General features: G+C 48.3%; 1 protein-coding gene across 2 annotated transcripts in view; it reads left to right on the top strand.

Annotated features, from left to right (window-relative positions):
* The first annotated feature begins 7,346 nt into the window (after positions 1–7,346).
* The window catches only part of specc1la (sperm antigen with calponin homology and coiled-coil domains 1-like a), a 389,888-nt gene continuing 370,159 nt past the window's right edge, over positions 7,347–27,075 (top strand). The window contains exon 1 of one of the 2 annotated variants that reach the window (XM_038794043.1): positions 7,347–7,414. The gene's annotated coding sequence lies outside the window, so the exon portion shown is untranslated. The remainder of the gene's footprint in view (positions 7,415–27,075) is intronic. The other variant, XM_038794051.1, reaches the window with a different exon arrangement.

Raw genomic sequence — 27,075 nt, 5'->3', positions numbered from 1 at the left:
TAGTGATCGCTGTGAAGTTTGTAGGAAGTACAGAAGGACACCAGAACGACCGATAGTAACCCTACCTTTGGCCAGGGATTTTAATGACAATGTGGCCATGGACCTTAAGATCTGGGATAAAGCAAATAATATATTTATTTTGCATTTTGTAGATTTAGCAACCAGATTTAGTCAATCAACGATTGTACGAAGTAAAGAAAAGAGAGTAATTCTGGATCAAATTGTGGAAAAATGGATCGGGACAGGAATGGGTCCACCAGCAAAATTCCTTACGGACAATGGGGGAGAATTTGCTACTGATGAGTTTAGGGATATGTGTGAAAACATGAATATCAGCGTTATGAACACGGCTGCAGAAAGCCCATTTAGTAATGGTGTCTGCGAAAGAAATCATGCTGTTATCGATGATATGCTTCGGAATATTTTGGCAGATCGACCAAACTGCACGCTAAATTCAGCTTTAGCATGGGCGGTACATGCAAAGAATTCATTGCAGATAGTTGGGGGCTATAGTCCTTGTCAATTAGTGTTTGGTAGAAATCCTAAAATTCCGTCCATTTTGGATGACCAGCCTCCAGCTTGGGAGGGGACTACAATTAGCTCAGGTTTTGCTCAACATTTAAACGCGTTACATAGCAGTAGAACAGCTTTTTTGGAAGCAGAAGTCTCTGAAAGAATTCACAGAGCTTTAAGACATAATGTATGGCCATCAGATGCCGTTTTTCAGCAAGGAGACATGATATACTATAAGAGAGACAGTTCTAATGAATGGAAAGGCCCAGGGAAGATCATAGGCATAGATGGCAAAACATTTATTTTGCAACATGGTAATCAAACTGTTAGGGTACATTCATCAAGGATAATGGGTACCGATTACAAATTTTCAAATTTAGACAGAGCAGACAGACATGACGAGGAACCAGAGTCATCTGGTACACATGTGTTACAGAACTATGAGGACCAGTTAACTGATATATACAGTGTTTCTGTCGAGGAACACGACACCGCTGATAAATTAGAACAGGCCATTTTTCCGAAAGGGCAACTGCCTAAAGTTGGTACAAATGTGACATACTTGCCTGAAGGGTCTAGTCAATGGAAGGATGCAACTGTTATTAGTAGAGCAGGGAAGGCCACTGGAAGTATAAACATTGGCTGAATGTACAGCATTCAGGGGAGGGAGTTAAGACAATGGATTGGGAAAGCGAAGTTCAAAAATGGAGGGCACAGAAACGCACAGATAGTACATCGGATAGTGAACAGGTTCGCAGAAAAAGGTCGAAAACTATTTAAAGGACATCCCACTACAGAAGAGAAAGATCAAGCAGTCGTAGTACAGAACGAGATACCAGGCAGGAGAGGGGACATAGTTTATTAAGATCTCGGAACAGGAGTAAGACTACGAATACTAATAGAAGTAGAAGCCCACATACAGGTGAGATTTTGGTGGCTTCAAATAAATTAGATGAAAAAGTTATCAGAGATGCTAAACAGCAAGAATTGCATAGTTGGAGTGAATTTGAGGTATACACGGAAGTACCGGATAGGGGACAAAAAGCGCTATCCCACAGATGGATTTGTAAAGAAAAGGTTCTTCCAGATGGAACTTATAAGGCAAAGGCCAGGCTTGTGGCAAGGGGATTTGAAGAAAACTTAGAAGATCAGGACTTAAGGGTAGATTCACCTACAGCAGGAAAGGTTATTTTAAAGATCTTCTTGGCTCTATTAGCCACAAAGGCATGGGAATGCAAATCTATAGATATAAAAGCTGCCTTTTTGCAGGGGCATCAGCTCCAGAGAGACATTTTTCTCCGTCTTCCTAAAGAAGCAGCTAACACAGAAGGGGTACTCTGGAAGTTGAACAAATGTGTATATGGATTAAATGATGTATCTAGTGGGCAGCACGGTGGCACAGTGGTTAGCATTGCTGCCTACGGCGCTGAGGACCTGGGTTCGAATCCCGGCCCTGGGTCACTGTCCGTGTGGAGTTGTCACATTCTCCCCGTGTTTGCGTGGGTTTCGCTCCCACAACCCAAAGATGTGCAGTGTAGGTGGATTGGCCACGCTAAATTGCCCCTTAATTGGAAAAAATGAATTGGGTACTCTAAATTTAAAAAAAAATGATGCATCTAGAGTGTGGTACTTTTCGGTAAGGTCAGTCTTGTTAAAGTTAGGCTGTTGCCAGTTGAAAGCAGATCCTGCAATGTTTTATTGGCACTATAAAGGAAATCTTACTGGCATCTTTATGATGCATGTCGATGATTTTTTTGTGGGGTGGGACTAGTGATTTTGAAGCTATTGTAATCTCTGGTTTGAGGAAAGAATTCAGGAATGGAAGTCAGGCTTCCGGTGCATTTAAATATATTGGACTGGAAATCACAACCGACTAAGTTAGGGGTAACTTTACATCAGCAATCTTATTTGGAAAGCATCAGCTCAATAGCAACTAGTCGTGACCGAGTTTCACAAAAAGACGCAATAGTTTCGAAGATAGAAAAAGACCAACTGCGAAGTTTAATTGGGCAACTGAACTGGTTAGGTAGACAGACTAGACCGGACGTGAGTTTTGATGTCTTACGAGTTGAGTACAAAAATGAATGATCCCAAAGTGGAAGACATAATAAGAGCAAATAAAGTGTTGGCCAAACTAAAAATGCAGGAGTGTGTTTTGAAGTTCCCGGTTTTAGGTGACCGTAGGCATTTGAAACTCATAGTTTATAGTGATGCATCCTATGCAAATTTATGTGATGGAGTTTCAAGCGCAGGAGGTTTTATAATTTTCCTTTTGGGGAACAATGGTAAATGTTGCCCTCTTGTGTGGGGAAACAAAGAAAATAAGGAGAGTGGTCAAAAACACTTTGGCTGCTGAGACGTTAAGCCTTGTGGAAGTGGTGGATATGGCCTTTTATATAAGTCGGATATTGACAGAAATTGGGGGATTTGGGTAATATACCTATTGACTGTGACATTGACAATAACTCCCTGTGGGAAAATGGGCACTCTACAAAAAGTGTCAATGAAAAGAGGTTACGGATAGACATCGCAAGTTTGAAGCAGATGTTGGACAGAAGGGAAATAACAAAAATTAAATGGGTCGACAGTAGCTTTCAACTATCAGACTGTTTTACGAAACGAGGGGCTAGTTCACAGAAACTTTTCGATATTGTGAATAAAGGGCACCTGTTTCTGTGAATGCTTTTTTTCTACTCCAAAAATAATCTGAAAAAAAGGGGGGAATCACGTGTGTGTTTTAGTTTCTTGAAATTTTGTTTTCACCTTTTGTTTTCACCTATTTGGTTTTTTTTCTCCAAGGAAGGGGAGACTGTTAAGTAATGGGTTAAGAGACATTGCAATTAGTTGTCTCATTTATGTTAAGTGTTATGTTAAGGGCCGTACCAGCCTCCCCGGACAGGCGCTGGAATGTGGCGACTAGGGGCTTTTCACAGTAACTTCATTGAAGCCTACTCGTGACAATAAGCGATTTTCATTTTTCATTTCATTTTCATGATTGACACTGATATGTAAAGGGGCTTCAGGTGGCCTCTGGGTTTGGTGATGTGTAGAGTTTTGGGCAGAGTCAGTTTGAACCATTAAAGGTGTGTTGGTGAAAAAGGAGCAGAACTTTTGCCTCTTCATACCACAGCATCTAATACGTTTAACAGCTGTGGCGGGGATTTCTCGCCAAGACCTGGAAAAGAAGCAGAGTCTCGCTTAGTAGCGGGGTCGTTCCTGTCACTGCAAGCACCGGGAAACACCCTGCTAAACGCACTCAAAACTGACTCTGTGTTTTTCCCCATTAAATAGTGTTGGGACCGACTATCATGCAGTTCGTGTTTCCGTTGGGGGCGCTATTCAGTAAGCGAGTCAGGATATGCGAATGAGCCAGCATTCTGCCCACATGAATTTAGAGCAATTCTCATTGCTGCTGGCATCTGATTTGCTGGGGCTGGAATTAGGGCTGAAGAGCCTGCCAAGCTAGAGTTGCTTATAAGGCTTCACTCCCGCCACATTCTCATTCCACCCAAGAAGATGGCTCCAAGGAGACCTGCCCCTGTTTCCTGGTAAATGAGCTAGACAGGATGCTGGGCGCAATGGAGGAGAGGAGGGGCACCCTCTTCCCCAGGGCTGGCTGCAAGCTGAAGCCAGCTGTCATCAACAGGGCCTGGGAGGAGGTTGCAGAGGCGGCCAATGCTGCTAGCCTGACCAGGGTGACTGAAGCCCACTGCCACAGAACGATGATTGACCTCCTCAGGGCAGCTTGGGTAATTCACCACCTCTGTGCCCCGGCATCACTCCTGTCCCTCACTCTTCACATCACCCCCCCCCCCCCCCCCCCCCCCCCCCGCCGCAACCCACAATCCCCTAGAGGCCACCTGCCCTTACATCCACCTTCCACCAAACCCTAACACATGTATTGTCCCTTTTTGGCCAGGTGCCTTGCACACACATGCCACCAGCTATAGACCCCCCCTGTAGACCTCACCTCCACAATACTTACCATGTAGTATCTGTGTCCACTAGGACAAGATGGCTCAGAACATGTGAGAGTGCCAGAAGACCGGAGGGGACATTCCTGACCCGAGTGTACAAACCGCTGCGGAGGAGAGGGTAATGGAGCTAGTGTGCGAGTCTGATGAGAGGGCAGTAGCTTATACAGAAGTCGGCATGCAGCAAACAAGGGAGAGCCCAATGAACACTGATGTCCCTATAGCAAGTGAGTCGGTGAGGCACCCCTTTCCCATAGACCACTCCTTCCCAAGATCTCACCATATCTATTATCTTGTAACATCATCACTGTTCCCCCCCCCCCCCCCCCCCCCCCCCCCCACAGAAAGAGAAGAAAATCAGTGCAGTGGCCTCAGTTATTTAAAATCTCTATTACAAAGAGACCAAGAGTAATATATCTAAGTTTGCAGACACAATAAAAATCTAGGTCAGAATGAAAGGTGTGGCGCCAACATGAAGAAGCTGAAAAGTGATATAGACGTGTTAATTGGGTGGGCAACAAGATGGCAGGTGGATTATAATGTAGGGAAATGCATTATAGGAGTTTGAATTGAAAAGTAATGGGCGGGATCCTCCGTCCAATGACATTGGAATCGTGAACCATGATTGGGGTGGAGTATCGTGCGTCAGCTGAAAAATCAAGGCTGCCGCCTCACGGAATGCCATGCTCTGGTGCCACGACAGCGGCGTTAATGCATTCTACACTGCACACTGGCGTGGGCGTACAAGTTGTGCAGTAAACGCTATTGGAATATTATTAATGGGCCTCCCTGACATTCTCCGGGCCTCCACCAGGAGGAATTACCGATGGCAAGGTTCACTTGGGATGTTTAAAATCAGGAAACTGGCGCCATAGCTGCTGAGGGAGAGAGAGATGGTAAGACATGTTCCCATGTGCAGCCATGGGCTGCCAATCCTGCTGCTGGCCAAGGGCCAGCCACCAGTGCTGGGGAGAGTAGCGAGGGACAGCCAGGAGATGGTACGTGTGGACTGGGGTGTCCAGGCATGGACCACAATTGACAAGGCCTGCAAGGCAGCCATCTTACAGCGCACCCCACTGGCCCTTAGTTGTGAAGAGCGCCACTGGCCGTATCAGTGCCCCCCTCCCAAGCCACCCCCACGAAGGGCTCACAGACCCTGCACCCCACAACCAGGTACCACCCTGCTGGCAGGGTACCACACAGCCCACCCAAGTGGGGATACCCCCAGTAAGTCCCACGGGAGGGCGCAAGACAGGAGCTGCGGAGTGTACCGCTGACATAGGAAGCGCTATCCAGCTGTACCCCTGGTGGCAGGGATAGGTGCGAGGGTTAGAGGTCCCCCAGTGCCAGACACTGATGGGGCCAGTGGTACGGTGTGGAGGGTGACATGTCTGGGAGACTGGTAGGGGTGGGGAATGGGAAGGCGGGGGGGGGGGGGGGGGGGGACATGCAGGGGCAGGGCTACTGTGCAGGGCAGGTACAAGACATTGTCGGATATCCCAAAGATCGCCACTATAGGGTCTGGTCTGTGGTCTGACCTCCTCCCCCACAATCTTTGTTAGCCTCCTGAACACACCTGCCCAGAACTCTCCAACTTCTCACAGCCCCAGTTTGCTGGTCCCTGCCCACACTTGTCGCACTCGTCTGCCACTCCCTGCAAGAACCCACCTATCCTCGCCTGAGTCGTGTGCACCCTGTGTATCATCTTGAACTGTATCAAGCTCTTCCTGCCGCATGAGGAGGTTGAGTTTACTCCATACTTCCCAATCTATTTCACCCCAACTCCTCCCATTTTTCCTTGACCTCACCACCTATGGATCCCCTTGCTCTCCCAGGCACCCATATATGCCCCCAATCTTAACTTCCCCTTCCACGTTCGGAAGCAACACCCTTTCCAATAGGCATACTTCAGCAGCCTGGGAAACCCTTTCCACCCCTTCTGTGCAAAGTCCCATACTTGTTGATACCAAATTTGCTTCCCCACGGAGTTCTACCCTCTTCCTCAGCTCCTATCTGCTTGCAAACCTTTCTTCCAGATACAAATCCCTCACCACCCGCACCTCTTTCCACTGTCTACACACACCATCTCCCCCCCCCCCCCCCAAAAACCCGCAGCTCTCACATAAAGTCGTTAAAACCGACATCCCTTCTATCCTAAAATGCCTCCTCAGCTGGTTCCACATCTCAATTGTGGACTGTACAACCGGGCTCTCTGAATATCTCCTCGGTCACTATAGCCCTCAGGCTGGACCCTCTCCAGGAGTCTTCCTCTATCCTAACTTAGAAAGGTTGGAACTGTTGTAATGTAGGAAACGCAGAAGCCACTTCATTCACAGCAAGATCTATGTCCTACAACCCTGCTCATCCAAAATAGTGTCACGGGAAACTGTCATATCTATCTGAGGGGGCAGACAGGACCTCAGTTTGATGTCTCATCTGAAACACACCATCTCCAACAATGTAGTGTTCCCTCTGTGGCCTTCTGACTCAAAGACAAAAGCGCCCCTGACTCTCAACTCACCTGTTCAAATGCCAGTACCCTGCATTTTTATCAAACAGGAAGAGAAATAAAGCATTTAAGCAAAAGTCTGCAGGCTGGGTGGAGAAAGACAGAAATGATGTGTAACATATCAACAATATGTAATGAAACACACATTCCCGTTAATATGAAAAGGGGGGAGCACTGGAATCAGCTTCAGCGAGGCTAGAATCCAACTGCTGTTTACCGTCCCCGGTGAGTCTCGCTGTCCTCCCCAACTGCAGCACAGCCGCATCGTGCCCCGGGACAGCGGGAACGTGTCGAGGGGCGGGGTCACGGTGGAGCATGCGTAGTGTAGGCCGCCGGCGCGCATGCTCGGTGGCAGCCTTGGAGAGGGTTGGAGGTGCAGACGCAGTGCAGGGCTCCGGTCAGCAGAGGAGCTGCGGCGGTAAGAGCCATTGAAGGCAATGATGGGGAGGGAAAGTGAGTGGCCCGTCCGTCTTGTGCTGGCACCGAATCGCACAGCAGGCGGGATGTGGAGGGGGAGCCGGGGATGTGGAGGGGGAGCCGGGGATGTGGAGGGGGAGCCGGGGATGTGGAGGGGGAGCCGGGGATGTGGAGGGGGAGCCGGGGATGTGGAGGGGGAGCCGGGGATGTGGAGGGGGGCCCGGGGATGTGGAGAGGGGCCCGGGGATGTGGAGAGGGGCCCGGGGATGTGGAGGGGGAGCCGGGGATGTGGAGGGGGAGCCGGGGATGTGGAGAGGGGCCCGGGGATGTGGAGAGGGGCCCGGGGATGTGGAGAGGGGCCCGGGGATGTGGAGAGGGGCCCGGGGATGTGGAGAGGGGCCCGGGGATGTGGAGAGGGGCCCGGGGATGTGGAGAGGGGCCCGGGGATGTGGAGAGGGGCCCGGGGATGTGGAGAGGGGCCCGGGGATGTGGAGAGGGGCCCGGGCGGGCGGCCAGTTAGGCGGGCGGGTTTTGGTTTGCTGTGCTGTGGGCAGTTCGCCTCTGGCCGGAGTGGCGGCGGGGCTGTGAGAATCAGTGGCCTTGTGTACCCTGGGAGGCAGGAATGGGAACAAGTAGAAATGTGAACAATAACGATTGTCAATGTGCTGCGAGTGGCTCGCTCCGTCTGGGGCTTTTCTCCCAACATGAATCCCTGTCCCAGAGCCACTGTGTTGTCCACATTGTCTACTTTTTACAGTCACTGATTATTGTACAACAGCAAGATTGGTAATTTCTTGTGTCGATCAGTTACAGTCAACAATGATATTTGAAATTCTGCATCAATCTTCGTTTGAAATTTTGTTTTAAGGATAAAGTTTGCATGTTCTGCTCCAGTTATAACTCGAATAGTATAAGCTTGACTTTGTGATCTGAAAGTATTTTAAATGAAAAATTAGTCTGAAACATTTTGTGATCTGGTGTTAACTTATTTATTAAATATTGTCAAATATTTCTGGAGGGGTGCATGGCCTTCCGTAAACCAAATAAATTTATCTTTGGTTTCAAATTTTAAAAATATATTTTTTAAGACATTTATATAAACAGTAGATACACAAATAAGAGCAAGAACAAACAGGAACATCCCTGTCTCTTTTAAGGCATAGATAACAATAATAATCTTTATTGTCACAAGTAGGCTTACATTGCAATGAAGTTACTGTGAAAACTAGTGGGAGGAAACCGGAGCACCCGGAGGAAACACGGGAAGAACTCCGCACAGATAGTGACCCAGCCGGGAATCGAACCTGGGACCCTGGTGCTGTGAAGCCACAGTGCTAACCACTGTGCTACCTTGCTGCCCTAGGTTCTTGATTAATAAGGGGATCGGGGGAATGGGGATAAGAAAAATATCAGCCATGATTGAATGGCAGAGCAGACTCGATGGGCCGAGTGGCCTAATTCTGCTCCTATGTCTTATGGTCTGTCCTTCCCCTCCTCCCATCCTGTCTTCCCCATTTTAACCCCTTTATCCCCTCTCCCCCCACATCAATCCTCCTTGAAGATGTGGATGAATGGATTCCACCTCCGGGCAAACCCATTTACCGGCCCTCTCAAGACAAACCTAATTTTTTCCAACCTCAGGAATTCCGCCAGGTTTCTTCCCACACCCCTGATTTTGGTGGCTCTGAGTTCCTCCTCCCAAAATCCATGAAACCAAAGTAATTTATTGAATCTATAAAATGTGTTGCAGAAGTGATGGCTTAAGTTAAACTAGTTTGATGTAAGCTATTTTTGAAAAAAAATGTGCTGTGTACTTTAACTACTTCAATATTCTTGGTGCTGGATTCATGTCGCTGTGAATCTCCAGACTGGGCATAATTTATAGTGACTAAGTCAGATTTCGTTTTGATATCCAAATGTTGGATTATTTAACCAGAGTTTGGAGAAATCAACTAACACAGTTTCACTCTGTTCACTATGAAGACACAAATGAGGGAATTCAACAGTCACTGCAAGATGTTGATGGTGTGTGACATTTTGCAATGTACATTTTGCTTTGAGGTTCACTTCAAGTATCAGTGGTACAATTCATGGGACTCAGCTTCGCGTATTTGTGTGATTTATAGTTAGAACATAGAACAGTACAGCACAGAACAGGCCCTTCGGCCTTAGATGTTGTGCCGAGCAATGATCACCCTACTCAACCCCACGTATCCACCCTATACCCGTAACCCAACAACACCCCCCCCCCCCCCCCCCCCCCCCCCCCCCCCACCACCTTGCTTTTAAGGACACTACGGGCAATTTAGCATGGCCAGTCCACCTAACCCGCACATCTTTGGACTGTGGGAGGAAACCGGAGCACCCGGAGGAAACCCACGCACACACGGGGAGGACGTGCAGACTCTGCACAGACAGTACACTGTCCTTTGAATATACAATATAAAGAAAAATGTGACATGAAGATAGTGACTAATGGCGACGTTAGGGAAAAGTAGAAAGAAGTCAAAGCTAAAGTGCTATATCTGAATGTGTGAAGCATTTGCAATATATTACACAGATTAATGGATGGTTTTGATCTAATAGCCATTAGGCTTATAGGCTTACATTAACACTGCAATGAAGTTACTGTGAAAATTCCTTAGTCGCTACAGTACAGTGCCTGTTCTGGTACATTGAGGGAGAGTTCAGGGATGTCCTATTCACCTAACAAGCACATCTTTTGGGACTTGTGGGAAGAAACCGGAGCACCTGGAGGAAAACCCACCCAGACACGGGGAGAGCGTACAGACTCTGCACAGACAGTGACCCAAGCCGGGAATCGAACCAAGGTCCCTGGTGCTGTGAAGCAACAGTGCTAACCACTGTGCTACCATGCCACCCATATAAACATCAGTTTATAGCCTTGTGGTGAATGTGATTCACACCGGATTATAATCTGTATATACATGTGTCTATATTGTAAATGCAGTTGCACTACCTGTCCTCCAGGGGGTGTAGCTCTGGGAATGCTCGAGTTGTACGGGGCTTCTCCCTTGGCTCTGCCCAGGACTCCTCCCCCGGAAGCTGCTGTATAAAGATCAATGCCACATGGTCAGCCGGCCAGTTCACCGAAAGTTCAATGGCTAATAGGCTGGCTCTGTTGTGAGTATATTAAAACCGCTATTCTAATCCTACAAGCACGTGTCCGTAGAATTGTTGGTTCCAACAATTTAATATACTCAGGAAGCAGTCGAAGAAATTATGGAAGCAGCCCTCAAGCCCGGATGCCTGGAACTCGACCCAGAGGATGCAGAGGCTAAGGAAATTATTTCCCACTGGCTGCGATGTTTTAAAACCTACCTGGCAGAAGCCAGCACCGCCGGAACAACGGAGGAACAAAAACTCAGCCTACTGCACGCGAGGGTAAGCCACAGAATATCCACACAGCTGAATCCGGCCGGATCTTACACCGCAGCGCTGGCAATATTGGACAAAATGTACGTTAGGCCCATTAACGAGGTTTATGCACGCCACGTGTTTACGACCCGCCGTCAGCGGCCTACAGAAACGATAGCCGAGTTTGTAAGGGAATTGAACAATCTTTCCAATGACTGTAATTATCAAGCTGTTACCGCGGCTGAACATAGGGAGCTTGCTGTGCGGGACGTTTTCGTGCGGGTCTTAGGTCTAACTATGTGCGCCAAAGACTGCCAGAAAAGGGGGCCCAGGACTTAGACACTACTGTGGAGGCTGCTACCACTATGGAAGTTTCTTTCCGCAGCCTCACCTCGTTTCCTGTGGACCCCGCGACCTCATCGTGGACCCCCGACCAACAGTCCCCCCCAAGCCTGTGCCGCACGGCCCCCCAGCTACCGCGCTGCCAAAGCCAGTTACCCTGCTGCCCCAGCCAGCTACTCGGCTGCTCCAGCCTGCCATTTCTGTGGCCAAAGCCAGCACCCGCGGCAGCACTGCCCGGCCCGTAACGCGACCTGCAGCAGCTGTGGGCGAAAAGGACACTATGCCAGAGTGTGTCTGGCGAAGAAAGCCCCAGCCTCTAACCCTCCCACAGCTCAAAGCACGCGTTCCCTGAATTCACAGGCCTGCAGGCCCCGAAATGCTGCAGCCTGTATGCCGACTCCGCCCCCACCCAACATGTGCAACTCATGGGGGCGGCCATCTTGGCAATCCTCCTCCATGCGGCGGCCATGTGCAACTCAAGGGGGCAGCCATCTTGGCAATCCTCCATGCGGCCGGCCATGTGCGACTCATGGGGGCGGCCATCTTGGGATCCATCCCCTTCAAACTCTGAAACTCACCTCGACGACTACGAACTCAGAGCGCAGTCATCACGGGGCCACTCCAGCACAGCTGATCGAGCCGCCGACTACCCGCAACTCAGCGCAGTCACCCTGGATCAATTCTGCCCCAAGCACCTACGAAGTTCGATGGCGGAGGTCCAGATCAACGGGTACAGCACGCCATGCCTCTTTGACTCCGGGAGCACCGAGAGCTTTATACATCCAGAGCTGGTAAGACGCTGTTCGCTTTCTATTTTTCCGGTGAGCCAAACTATCGCCCTCGCTTCGGGCTCCCACTCAGTCCAAATCCAAGGTCGCACCATTGCTACGCTCACAATTCGAGGCGCTAGTTATTCTAAATTTAAACTTTATGTCCTGCCCGACCTCTGCGCGCCACTCTTATTAGGCCTGGATTTCCAGTGCAACCTCAAGAGCCTCACCCTCAGCTTTGGCGGGCCCCTGCCCCCACTCACTATCTGCAGCCTAACCACGCTGCGCATCTCCCCCCCTCCGCTCTTCGCCAATCTCAGTCCAGATTGCAAGCCAGTAGCTACTCGCAGCAGGCGATACAGCCTACAGGATAGGGTCTTTATCCGATCGGAGGTCCGACGGCTGCTCAGTGAGGGGATCATAGAGGCCAGTAATAGTCCCTGGAGAGCTCAGATGGTGGTCGTCAAGACCGGGGGAAAATTTTGCATGGTCGTCGACTATAGCCAGACCATAAATCGCTTTATGCTCCTGGACGCGTATCCCCTCCCCAGAATTGCAGACATGGTTAATCAGATCGCCCAATATCGGCTATTTTCCATGGTGGATCTGAAGTCTGCATACCACCAGCTCCCAATCCGCCCGGAGTACCGCCACTACATGGCATTTGAGGTCGATGGCCGCCTCTTCCATTTCCTCCGGGTCCCTTTTGGCGTCACTAACGGGGTTTCGGTGTTCCAACGAGCAATGGACCGAATGGTAGACCAGTACGGGCTGCGGGCCACGTTTCCGTATCTGGACAATGTTACCATCTGCGGCTATGACCAGCAGGACCACGACGCCAACCTCCACCGTTTTCTCCAAACGGCACAGAAATTAAATCTCACTTATAACAAGGAGAAATGCGTTTTCCGCACAAACAGACTGGCCATCCTCGGCTATGTCGTGGAGAACGGAGTCCTGGGCCCAGACCCAGACCGCATGTGCCCCCTCTTAGAACTCCCCCTCCCTCATTGCCCCAAGGCCCTCAAACGGTGCTTGGGGTTCTTCTCATACTACGCCCAGTGGGTCCCTCAATATGCGGACAAAGCCCACCCACACTCTTTAAGGCCACACGATTTCCCCTGTCAGCTGAGGCGCGCCAGGCCTTCAGCTGCATCAAGGAGGACATCGCCAAAGCAGCCATGCGGGCGGTGGATGAATCCGTCCCTTTCAGGTAGAGAGCGACGCCTCAGAGGTAGCTCTAGCAGCCACTTTAAATCAGGCAGGGAGGCCCTTTGCATTTTTCTCCCGTACCCTATTCTCTTCAGAACTCCGACACTCCTCCGTCGAGAAGGAAGCACAAGCCATCGTGGAGGCTGTTCGTCACTGGAGGCACTACCTCGCAGGTAGGAGGTTCACCCTCATCATCGACCAACGATCGGTTGCCTGACAACTCGCAAAGGGGCAAAATAAAAAATGATAAAATCCTTCGGAGGAGGATCGAACTCTCCACCTATAGTTACGATATTAAATATCGACCGGGGAAGCTCAACGTGCCCTCGGACGCCCTATCCCGCGGGACATGCGCCAGCGCGCAGATCAGCCGTCTGAAAGCCATCCACGTTGACCTCTGCCATCCAGGGGTCACCCGGTTCGCCCACTGCATCAGAGCCCGAAACCTGCCTTTCTCCAACGAGGAGGTAAAAGCGGTCACCAGGGACTGACCGATCTGTGCAGAGTGCAAACCGCACTTCTATAGACCAGACAGGGCCCACCTGGTCAAGGCTTCTAGGCCCTTTGAACGCCTTGCGATCGATTTCAAAGGGCCACTCCCCTCCACTAACAAGAACATTTATTTCCTCAACATCATCGACGAGTTCTCCCGATTCCCTTTTGCCATTCCATGCCCTGATATGACCTCCCACACAGTCATTAGGGCCCTGCATAGTGTCTTCACCCTGTTCGGTTTCCCCAGCTACGTGCACAGCGACCGGGGTTCGTCCTTTATGAGCGACGAGCTGCGTCAGTACCTGCTCGACAAGGGCATCGCCTCGAGCAGGACTACCAGTTACAACCCCAGGGGGAACGGGCAGTGGAGAGGGAGAACGCGACGGTCTTGAAGACCATCCTACTGACCCTCCGGTCTAGAAAACTCCAAGTCTCCCAATGGCAAGAAGTCTTCCCAGACGCGCTCCACGCAATCAGATCCCTCCTGTACAGCTACAAATCAAACCCCTCACGAGCGACTCTTCATTTTTTCTAGGGGCACTACCACGGGAGTCTCACTTCCGGCGTGGCTGAGGACACCAGGCCCAGTCCTCCTGAGGAAGCACGTCAGGGGGCACAAAACTGACCCACTTGTTGAAAAGGTGCGCCTCCTCCATTCCAACCCCCAGTCCGCATTCGTGGAGTTCCCGGACGGTCGCCAGGACACAGTATCCCTTCGAGACCTGGCACCAGCTGGATCTAGCCCCCCCTACCCCCGCTGAGGAACCCCTTACCCCGTTCCCTATGCTGCCGCCCCCTCGCGCCCCCGATTCCGCAAGCTCACCCCAACGGTTCCACGCGCCAGAACCAGCCCGCCCCCAGTGCTCCCAGTCTCCGATCGAGCCAGAGGTGTATAAAGTTCGGACGAGACCCGCCCCGGAGTCTGCCATCGTACCCCAGCTCTCAACACCCACCCAGCCACCGCAAGAGGCTGCAACCCCGGTGCTCCGCAGATCAAAAAGAACAATTCATCCACCGGACAGACTAACTCTGTGAGCCACCACCCCCGCTGGACTTGATTTTTTTTCACAGGGGGTGAATGTGATTCACACCGGATTATAATCTGTATATACATGTGTCTATATTTTAAGTGCAGTTGCACTACCTGTCCTCCAGGGGGAGTAGCTCTGGGAATGCTCGAGTTGTACGGGGCTTCTCCCTTGGCTCTGCCCAGGACTCCTCCCCCGGAAGCTGCTGTATAAAGGTCAGTGCCACATGGTCAGCCGGCCAGTTCACCGAAAGTTCAATGGCTAATAGGCTGGCTCTGTTGTGAGTATATTAAAACCGCTATTCTAATCCTGCAAGCACGTGTCCGTAGAATTGTTGGTTCCAACAAGCCTGATGTTCTATATTTCCCTAATTTGATATCCAGCAGATTAAAGGGTTAACTGCATTCCAGTGCTATTGGTTCCATGGCAAAGGGAATGAAAGCTTCCTATCGGAAGAAAAAAAAATTGTGTGTATATGTACAACTGTTTATAAATGAAAAATGCCAATTAAAAGGTTCACTTACCTATAGCAATGGTTCAAATAAAATCAAAATCACCAACAGAACATTCAGATTCACCAAAACAATGTTCCCTGGTGCTGCTTACACAGTCTTGTGCAAGGGGCCCCTTTAAATGAGTGTCTGCGATCCCACTTCCTGATCATGGCCTGCTATCTATGTGGGGACATTTGCTGATTGGGCATGTAGCCCACCGTCTGCAAAGTCTGTTGGTCTATTAACTGGACTGTTTGCAAACTATAAGCAGTGTTTCAAAGCTCGAGGCGGGAGTCGGTGACCACTAACTTCTGGAACAGATTCCTGCCAACTGTTGAGGTACTTAAATTCAACTCATAGCTGTAGAGTAACCAAGATTGGGACTAAACTTCCTAGGATACTTCATTTATGGAAGGAATAGGTGAAATGGAAGCGTGGGTGTGGGGTGAGCATTCAAAAATGGTAGAGAGTTAACTATGTTTGCTCAGAAAATCAAAATGTGGGATCAGTTTGGCTGGAGCTAAAAAAAACCCAATAGATAGAAAACACTGGGAGTAGTTTATGAAACAGAATCATTGAATAGTTGCAGGACAGAAGGAGGTCATCCAGCCCTATGTTCATGCCAGCTCTGCAATTAGCCAGTACCACTCGTTGCCTCCCTGTAGCTTTGTAAATCTCTTCTCTTAAGGTGTTTGTCTATTTCCCTTTTGAAGGCCACAATTTAAATCTGCCGTCATTGCTCTCGTAGGCATGCATTCCAGATCTTAACGACTGACTGCATTTAAAAAAAATCTTCGTAATGTCTTTGGTTCATTTGCTGGTGTCCTCTCATTCTCAATCCTTCTATCCTCCCCCCCACACACTCTTCTCCTCCAAGGAGAACAGCTGCAGCTTCTCCAATTCATCCCTGGAACTATTCTTGAATATCTTTCCTTCATCCTCTCAATGTGTTGCCCAGAGTTGCACATACTACTCAAGTTGAGATTGAACAAATGTTTTATGAAGGTTAATTGTGACTTCCTTGCTATAAAGCTCAGGATCCTATATGCCTTTTTAACCACAAACAAACTAAAATCAACATAGATCAATTATTAATTAACAGGTAACCACTATACCAAACTAACAAGAAAGTACTTCCACTGTAGCTAACGCAATTGCGATATCTTTTTCAACCTTTTTGACTTTTCACCGCACTTCCGCCAGGTGTGTAACATGCAAGAACAAGTTACTTCCAGTTCTCCAGGCTCAATTTTCCTTATAATCTTTATTATTGTCACAAGTAGGCTCACATTAACACTGCAATGAAGTTATCGTGAAAAGCCCCTAGTCACCCACACTCTGGCACCTGTTCAGGTACACAGAGGGAGAATTCAGAATGTCCAAATTACCTAACAGTATGTCTTTTGGAACTTGTGGGAGAAAACCGGAGCACCCGGAAGAACCCTACGCAGACATGGGGAGAACGTGTAGATTCCGCACAGACAGTGACACAAAACAGAGAATCGAACCAGGGACCCTGGCACTGTGAAGCAACAATGCTACCCTCCCAAAAGGTTAGGAGGGGTTATTGGGTTACGGGGACAGGGTGGAAGTGAGGGCTTAAGTGGGTTGGTGCAGACTCGATGGGCTGAATGGCCTCCTTCTGCACTGTATGTTCTATGTTCTGTGTTCTAAAAATGTGCTATCGTGCTGCAAATTGGATCACACCAAAACCGAAGGGGTGGGAAAATACTTATAAAAGGAGAAATAAAATTCAAAACACCTTTCTGTTCATGAACAGGTGGTGAGAATAGAAACCAAGGCTGTTTAAATTAAACCGTTTTTTGTCACTAACAGGACTGTCCCCAGTACGGGAAAAAGCTCTGACCCAAACAATAGAGAGGGGAAGTTCACAACTGAGCACAACACTAAATGGAGAAAATTCTAGGGACTCACCGATACTAATGGCAATGGTAGTGCTGTGATAATGTTATTGGGCTAGTAATCTAGAGGCAATTACCCATTCACTGGAAACACAAGTTCAAATCCTACCATGTCAGTTGGGAGAATTTAAATTCAATTAATCAAATAAATTTGGAATTTAAAAAGTCAGTCTCAGTAATGGTGACAATGAAAATGATGGATTGGGAAAAAAACTGAACTGGGTCACTAATATCCTTTTGGGAAGGAAATCTGCCGTTCTCGTCTGGTCTTGCATATATGTGACTTGAAGCCTTGTGCATTAGCTCAAAACCTTGTGTCCTTCAAAAATTGTTCTCTTCAACTTGAGTGTTCCAGATCTGATTTTCACCAAAAAGACCCAACTTGTTGACATTTTTGTCCTTTAAATGTGCAAAAGTCCCGTATGTTCTGTCTCCTTTCTTTTGGACACACAACCAACTCTCTTAAAGCATCCTAGCTTAAAAAAAAAGTGTGGCATCACATTGGTTAGCACTGTTGCTTCACGGTGCCAGGGTCCTAGGATCAATTCTGACCTTCGGTGACTGTGTGGAGCTTGTATGCTCTGCCCATGCCTCTGTGGGTTCCTCTGGGCGTTCTGGTTTCCTCCGCAGTCCAAAGATGTGCAGGTTAGGTGGATTGTCCATGTTAAATTACCCCTTAGTGTTCTAAAAGGTTAAGTTGGGTTACATGGATAGGGTTGGGGTGTGGGCCTAGGTAGGGTGCTCCTTTTGGAGGGTCAGTGCAGACTCGATGGGCCTAATGGCTGTCTACTCTGTATGGATTCTGAGTCTTCACAGCAGCAACTGTTTTGTTCCTCCACACAGCAGTATTTGCCTCTCTCCCTCCCTGTGTCTCAAAAAGCAGCTGTCCCTTTATTGTGAGCTACTGTGAAAAGGTGTGGAAGTTATCACTTGATATTCAATAGTTTCTGTTTGACTTTATTTTCCCATAGCAACCAGATTACATGGACCTGTCTCCAAGTATAGTTGTTTGTATGACCTCACCCTCCCCCTTTCCAGAGTACTCTGTTTCATCTTAAAGTAAAGACATTTTAAAACCTTACTGTCTTATGAAGTTTAACGTTTGTAACAGAAGCCATTATAGAAATTTAAATTGTTGTTTGAAGCACAAAATTGTGATTGTAGAGATACCATAGATTTTAACAGTTGATGTCAGTTGCAGATTTTTTTTGGTGTTTGGATGCTACAAGTGGTGTCAATATCTGAGAATAATAATCTTTCTGTCCCAGCTCATTGGAAACTAGCAAATAACACACGGGGAGGGAGAGAGGCAAAAACTCTGAAGAAGACTCAGAATCCCTACGGAGTAGATGGCCATTCGGCCCATTGAGTATGCACTGACCCTCCGGAAAGGAGCACCCTACCTAGGCCCACATCCCACCCAACCTAACCTTTTGGACACAAAGGGCTAATTTAGCATGGCCAATCCACCTAACCTGCACATCTTTGGACTGCGGAGGAAACCAGAGCACCCGGAGGAAACCCCCACACACACGAGGAGAATGTGCAGACTCCGCACAGTCACCGAAGGTCGGAATTGAACCTGGAACCCTGGCACCGTGAAGCACCAGTTCCAGCCACTGTGCCGCCACCCCATTTTGTTATTAAAAAAAAAGTAGGATGTAACCAGGAAGGAGGAGAGAGAAAACGGAGACTGGTTAGCCTGACATCAGTCATTGTGGAAATTTCTGGAATCCTATTAGTAAGGAGGTTTTAATGCACTTAGAAAATCATAGTCTAATCAGACAAGAGTCCACTGGGGCATCAGTTATTTACAATCTTTATGGATGATTAAGATAAAGAGACAGCACTGTATGTCATTCTTTAAATAGTGTGAAACTTTGAAATGTTGAACAGTTGGAATTGGGAGTTCTCACAAAATGAACACAAAGCGTGCAAGTACAGAAAATAATTAGGAGGCAAATGGCATGTTGGCTTTTATTGCAAGGTGATTGGAGTACAAGAGTGTCCATTGGCAGAGGACTAAGTGTCAACCTCTCCTACCCATCTGAGAAATGATTCTGGAAGGAAGCTAATGGTCAATAAAAATAAGTTCCGAGAACTGGTGGGGAACAACCGCTGGCTGAACTTGTTTGACTTGAAGAGTGTTTGGATATGGCAAAGTCACGATTAGGCTAAATGGAAGGCTTTGTGAATATTTTGGGTGACTATCTGGTATTAGGTGGAGTTTCATGGTGCCTCATTAAATGCTAAAAATGTTTGATCAAATATTATTGCCTCACTGAGGTGCAAAATGAGTTGTACTTATAGATATTTACAGCTTGGAAACAAGCCCATCGGCCCAGCTGGTCCATGCAGCCCAGTTTTTACCACTAAGCTAGTCCCACTTGCCTGCATTTGGCCCCGATCCCTCTATACCCACACTGTCCAACTGCTTTTTAAAGGACAAAATTGTACTCTCCTCTACCAAAGCCTCTGGCAGCCCATTCCAGATGCTCACCACCCTCTGTGTGAAGACATTTCCCCTCTGGTCTCTTTTGTATCTCTCTCCTCTCACCTTGAACCTATGCCTTCTAGTTATAGATTCCTCTACCTTTGGGAAAAGATGTTGACTATCTACCTTATCGATGCTCCTCATTATTTTATAGACCTCTATAATAACACCACTGAGCCTCCTACGCTCCAGGGGAAAAGTCCCAGCCTATCCAGCCTCTCCTTATAACTCAGAGCATCAAGTCCTGGTAGCAACCTCGTAAATCTCTTCTGCACTCTTTCTAGTTTAACAATATTCTTCCTATAATAGGGTGACCAGAACTGAACACAGTATTCCATGTGTGGTCTTACCCATGTCTTGTACAACTTCAACAAGACGTCCCATCTCCTGTATTCAGTATTCTGACCAATAAAACCTAGTATGCTGAATGCCTTCTTCACCACCCTGTCCATCTGCGACTCCACCTTCATGGAGCTATGAACCTGTATTCCTAGATCTCTTTGTTCTGTAACTCCCAAACTCCCTACCATTAACTGAAGAGGTATTGATTTGGCACAATTCATTTGTTTGGTGCCCAGGTTAAAGTATTTTTCAGTGTTGAATTCGAGTGATGATGGATGAAGTGACATGCCTACATTTGATTTAATAAATTGCCAGTTGCAACTAGCTGGAACTGACATTATTATTCAGCATCTCTAAATGCAGAAAAGCTCCATCGGTGATAGGTGACCAAAGTCTTGTCTTGGAGTTTGAAACCTTATTTGTATTATTTTAGGGTTTAGGACGAGGCTTGAGACTGGGCTTTGGTGGCTGAGGACATGGGTATCTCATGTGTCACTGATGGAGAGTTGGGGGGTGTGGATGGTGTACAGTAATTGAAATGTAAGGAACAAAAATATCTGTGTGGCTGTGTTGGGGAGGAGATGATATGGGGAGGGGTGGTTCCCTGTTGGAGACGGCGAGGAAGAGACCAGGAAGAAATATAGTCCAGGGAGACTGTGGATAAGAAGTGGGGAGTAGTTGTGGGCAGCAGAACTTTGAATAAGCTAAAGTTTAAGAAGATGCAGGGCATTGTGCAGTAACAGGTAAGTGATAAATGCACAGTTTTAGCAGTGAATGGTTAAGGTTGGGCAAAGATGGAATCAGTACTTCATAGCTATATCACACTTTGTGAAGAGTTAATTGTTAGGAGTCTAGCGCAAAGACAACTTGCTTGTCGGAGAATTCTGATGGGAAAGAACAATGCTATTCAGTGGGCTGGCAATATTGTAATGGGGTGTCTGACTCCAGGTGTGATCATTGTTAATAGTTGCATAACTGAAGATCTGTGGATCATTGGCCCAACACCCAGCTCATCCACTATGTTGTGTAATGCTTTGTCACAGCTGTTCTGTGTTCAACATCACTGTCACCTTCTGACCCTGATTATTATGCGACTATAAGACCTAGAAGCAGGAGGCTATTCGGTCTCTCAAATCTGCTCCACCATTGAATAAGATCATGGCTGATCTGATTGTAAATGTAACTCCACTTTCCTGCCTGTTCCCTATCTCCTAATTGTCAAAAGGAAGTAAAGAATCTGGAAAAGAATATAGACAGGTTGAGTGGGCAAACTTGGCAGATAGAGTATAATGTGGGAAAATATGAACTTGCCTACTTTGGTAGGAAGAATAGAAAAGCGTTATTTAAATGGAGAGAAATGCAGAACCCAGCGGTACAGAGGGGTCTGGGTGTACATGAATCACAAAACGTGACTTATGGTGGCGGCCATGGAGGAGTAGGTCGCACATTTGATAGCTCCCACCTGTAACGGACGTTTGGACCTTTCCCCCCCCCCCCAGTTTTTTTCAGATTTTATGGGATAAATTAGTGAAGAGTGAGACAGTAAGGAGAATTCCCCCTCCGGTGTTTGGAGAATTGGACCAGAAGTGGCCGTGTGAGACAACAAAGTCCTATAAGGGAGACGCAAGTAGAGCTGGTAACACGGGACAGCATGGCGGGGCAGCAGGGCACTTAAGCCTTGGAGAAGGACCGTGGCGTGATTTGTGCTGCTGGATTGTATAAATTTAAGTAGCTCGATGTGAAATAATGGGCTGTGTGGATGGTTAAAGGTTGCTTTGTCTTGCAGGGACCTTGTTAAAGCGGGGGATGGGCTTTGAATTTGGTTCTGCTTCTTTGGGTGACTATTTTTCCAAAGTGACTGTTTCTTCACTGTTTTTTCTGATGCTGGGGAATGTGATACTTTAAAAATATTTATTCATGTGGGGGGAGAGGGGAGAGAACAATAGGGAGACAGACTGCTTGGTTCCGGGGGCGGGAGCTACTGAGTCAGCATGGGTTAGCTGACTCTCGGAAGTGCAGTGGGGGGTGAGCAGTTGTTAAGCTGGAGCTTGACTTGGGGGATTGTGTTCATAGTGTTGTTGCTGGGGTGAGAGGGGGGGGGGGGAGGGAGGGAGGGTGGGGGGGGGGGGGAGGGAAGGGGGGTTAGAAGCCTCCTGTCCAGGATGATCACATGGAACGTGAGAGGACTGAATGGTCCGGTCAAGAGGGCTCGCGTGCTTGCACATTTCAGGGAACTGAAGGTGGAATGACAATGCTATAAGAGACACACCTAAAGTTTACAGACCAAGCTAGATTGAGGAAGGGGTGGGTTAGCCAAGTGTTCCACTCAGGACTGGACTCAAAGACCAGCAGAGTAGTGATCTTGATCAGCAAAGGAGTGGCATTTGAGGCAGGAAAAATTGTGTCAGACAAGGGGGTAGGTACATAATGGTTAGTGGGAAGCTGAAGGGGGTGCGAGTGGTACTTGTGAACATATTTGCTTCGAATTGGGACAACGTGGAATTTATGAGGAGGGTGTTAGGTAAGATCCCAAACCAGAGTCACATAACCTGATCATGGGAGGGGACTTCAATGCAGTCATTGATCCCGAAGAGGACCAGTCAAAATCCAGGACAGGGAGGAGGCCGGCTGGGCAAAGGAATTGAAAGGTTTCATGGAACAGGTGGGGGGAGTAGACTCATGGAGGTTTGCACGGCCGAAGCGGAAGGAGTTTTCCTTTTTTTTCACATGTCCACAAGTTATACTCTCGCAGTATACTTTTTTGTTCTGAGCAGGGCGCTAATACCGAAGGTGGTGGATGTTGAGTTCTCGGCAATTGCAGTGTCGGACCATGCCCCACATTGGGTGGATCTATGGGTTAGCGTGGAGAGAGATCAACGCCCGCTGTGCAGACTGGATGTGGGGTTGCTAGCGGATGAAGCGATCTGTGGGCGGGTTAACAAGTCCATCCAGAACTACCTGGAAACAAATGATACGGGGAGATCTCTGCAGCAACGGTCTGGGAAGCTTCGAAGGCAGTAGTCAGAGGGGAATTAATCTCGATTCGGGCCCACAGAGAAAAGGCAGAACGGGCTGAGAGGGACAGGTTAGTTGAGATACTCCATGTGGACAGGAGATACTCGGAGGCGGTTACAGGTGGAGTTTGGGCTGTTGACCACAGGGAAAGCAGTGGAACAGTTGAGGAAGGCAAAGGGGCGGCGATCTATGAGTTCGGGGAAAAGGCAAGCAGAATGTTGGCGCGCCAGCTCAGGAAGATGGAGGTGGCCCGGGAGATAGGTAAAGTAAAGAGTAGAGATGGTAATACTGTCCTGGACCCAGCGGGGGCGAACGAGGTTTTAAGGACTTTTATCGTAAATTGTATGAGTCGGAGCCCCCGGCTGGGGTGGAGGGGATGAGGCAGTTTCTGCATCAGTTGAGGTTCCCGAGGGTGGAGGAGGACCTGATGGAGGGCCTGGGAGCCCCAATTGAGATTGAGGAAATAATCAAGGTGCTGGAGAGCATGTAGTCGGGCAAGGCCCCGGGCCTGACATGCTACCTGGTGGAATTCTATAAGACGTTTTCGGAGATATTGAGCCCACCGCTGGTGAGGACATTTAACAAAGCGAGAGAGAAGGGAGTCCTCCCCCCAACAATGTCGCAGGCCTTGATTGATCCTGAAACAGGAGAAGGATCCGGAGCAATGCAGGTCATGCAAGCCAATTTCTCTACTGAATGTGGATGCCAAACAGCTGGCTAAGACACTGGCCGCAAGGATAGAGGACTGTGTCCCCAGAGTGATAGGGGAAGACCAGACGGGATTTGTAAAGGGCAGGCAACTCGAGGCCAATGTTCGAAGGCTTTTCAATGTTATTATGATGCCCTCAGAAGGAGGGGAGATGGTGGTTGCGATGGATGCGGAGAAGGCTTTTGATCGGGTGGAGTTGAATTACCTGTGGGAGGCGCTGGGAAGGTTTGGGTTTGGTGAGGGCTTTATTGACTGGGTGCGGTAGCTCTATCAGGCACCAGTACTGAGTGTGCGTACGAACCGGCTGAGGTCGGGGTATTTTAAATGACACCGAGGGACGAGGCAAGGGTGCTCCCTCTCCCCGTTGCTGTTTGCTCTGGCCATAGCGTTAAGAGCTTCTAGGAACTGGAAAGGGCTGGTTCGGGGTGTGTGGAGCACCAGGTCCCGCTCTACGCAGATGACCTGCTCTTGTACATTTTGGACCCGTTGGAGGGGGCAGGGGAAGTAATGCTAATCTTCAGGGAATTTGACAATTTTTCGGGGTATAAATTGAACATGGGGGGGGGGGGGGGGGGGGGTGCGGGTGGGGAGTGAGATGTTTGCGATCCAGGCAAGAGGACAGGAGAAGAGACTGGGAGATCTGCCGCTGAGAGTGGTAGGAAAGAGCTTTCGATTCCTGGGAATCCAGGTGGCCTGGAAATGGGAGATGATACACAAGTTAAACCTATCCCGGTTGGTAGAACAAATGGAGCGGGACTTTAAGAGATGGGACATGCTCCCTCTATCACTGGCGGGGAGGGTACAGACCGTGAAAATGATGGTCCTCCCCAGATTTCTGTTTGTCTTTCAGTGCCTCCCCATCTTCATCCCCAAGGCCTTTTTCAAGCGGGTGAATAAGATTATTTTGGGCTTTGTGTGGGCGAGTAAAACCCTGCGAGTGAAGAAAGTGTTGCTGGAGCGCAGTCAGGGGGAGGGTGGGTTGGTGATTCCGAACTTCTGCAGCTACTACTGGGCGACTAATACAGCCATGATTAGGAAGTGGGTAATGGGGGAGGGGTCAGCATGGGAGCCGATGGAGGAGGCGTCATGTAAAGACACCAGTCTGGGAGCATTGGTAACGGGATTTCTGCCGTTCTCGCCGGCCTGATATTCCACAGGTCCAGTGGTAGTGGCGGCTCTGAGGATCTGGGGGCAATGGAGGAGATATAAGAGAGTGGAGGGAGCATCGATTTGGACCCCGATTTATAATAACCACATGTTTGTACCGGGTGGGCCAGGTGGCGGGTTCCGGAGCTGGCAGAGGGCCGGAATTGGAAGGATGGGGATCTATTTATAGACTGGAGCTTTCCCAGCAGAGAATGGTTTTAGGTATTTGCACGTGCAAGACTTCCTGAGAAAACAGGTGCCGGCCTTTCCACTGCTGCCACCACGGAGGATACAGGATAGAGTAGTTTCCAGTGCCTGGGTGGGACTAGGGAAGGTATCAGATATTTACCAGGAGCTTTCGGAGGCGGAGGAAACTCCGGTGGAGGAGCTTAAGGGCAAGTGGGAGGACGAGCTAGGAGGAGAGATAGAGGCGGGGCTATGGGAGGATGCCCTAAGCAGGGTTAATACCTCCTCATCGTGCACCAGGCTTAGCCTGATACAATTTAAGGTAGTCCACCGGGCACACACGACAGCGGCTAGGATGAGTATGTTTTTCGGGGTAGAGGATAGGTGTGCGAAGTACGCGGGAAGCCCAGCAAATCATGTCCATATGTTTTGGGCATTCCCGAAGCTTAGAGGGTTTTGGCAAGATCTTGCTAAGGCAATGTCCACGGTACTACAAACACGGGTGGTGCCGAGTCCGGAAGTAGCGATCTTTGGAGTGTCGGAAGATCCGGGAGTTCAGGGGGCGAAAGAGGCCTTTACCTCCCTGGTAGCCCGGAGACGGATCTTGTTAAAGTGGAAGGACTCAAAACCCCCGAATGTAGAGACCTGGGTTAGTGACATGGCTGGGTTTCTCAGTCTCGAGAAAATAAAGTTTGCCTTAAGAGGGTCAATGTTGGGGTTCTCCCGGAGGTGGCAGCCGTTCGTCGACTTTCTCTGGGAAAATTAAAAGGTCAGCAGATGGAGTATTCCAAGGGGCGGGAGAGGGGGGGGGGGGATTGTTGTTGTGTGGTTGAGGTGCGTGAAGATTGGGCTGGGGGGGAGGGGGGGGGAAATGTTTATTTTACCATGTTTTAAAAAAAAATTAGATTACCCAATTATTTTTTCCAATTAAGGGGCAATTTAGCATGGCCAATCCACCTACTCTGCACATTTTTGGGTTGTGGGGGCGAAACCCACGCAGACATGGGGAGAATGTGCAAACTCCACACAGACGGTGACCCAGGGCCGGGATCGAACCTGGGACCTCAGCGCCGTGAGGCGGTTGTGCTAACCACTAGGCCACCGTGCTGCCCTATTTTACCATGTTGATGTCATTGTTTATGTTCCTGTTATCAAAGTTTTCAAATACCTTAATAAAATATTAAAAATAAATAAATAATTTGCCTATAATTCCATAGGCTCAAACTTTAGTTAACAGCCTCATATGAGGAAGTTATTAAGTATCTTCTGTTAATCCATACAAATAGTATCCTTGCATTGCTGCGTGCACTACTTAAGTCACCCCTTCAAAATAAAATTCAATAATTCACCAGCTATGACCTAGTCTTTACAAATCTACACTAGCTCTCACGATCAGTTGAACATTTTTAAGGTGTTTAGTTACTTTGTATGAACACCCGGAATAGAAGCATCTTTTAAATTATCGATGCTAGTAATATCCTGACAATGGATGTTAGGCTAACTCTCACCTTAAATAGTGGACTGACGTGCACAGTTTTCTAATCCAAAGGAATGGTTCTTGAATCATGAGAACTATGCAGATGCTCAAACATAGTCTTTCAATGTTCTCATCTACTTCCGTCAAACCTCCAAGATGGAAGCCATCTGCTGCTGAAAATTTGTCAGACTTTAGTGCCATTATTTTCTTCATTACTGCTACTTAGCTCATGTTAATTTTAAATCCCTATTAGTTTCATTGTGGTAAACATATTTTTTATGTTTTGGTACACTTTAGAAAATAGATTTGACATTGCCTCTTACCTCTTTGTTGTCATGGACCAATAGATCTCTTGTCCCTTAGGAATATAAACTGGTACAGGATCATTTTTTTTTTAAAGATCTTTCACTGATTACCCAGTTTATAGTCTCCACCTCATCCCATTGAAGTCAGCCTCACCTAAATCTGGAATCTTTCGAACACTGTGTTGAACTCTGATTGCTATTTGATAAATGTTCACACTGGTGGGCTGTGGACTAAATGTGGTCATTATTCATTACATTACAAATGACTCACCTTGTTGGCTTGGGAGATATTGGGGCAAAATATCATCCTGGATACAATCCAGTATGTTTTTGGTATGCGCTAGTTT

This window comes from Scyliorhinus canicula, chromosome 1, assembly GCF_902713615.1.
Source record: "Scyliorhinus canicula chromosome 1, sScyCan1.1, whole genome shotgun sequence".
NCBI classification, from domain to species: domain Eukaryota; kingdom Metazoa; phylum Chordata; class Chondrichthyes; order Carcharhiniformes; family Scyliorhinidae; genus Scyliorhinus; species Scyliorhinus canicula.
This window is presented reverse-complemented; position numbering and strand designations above follow the sequence as displayed.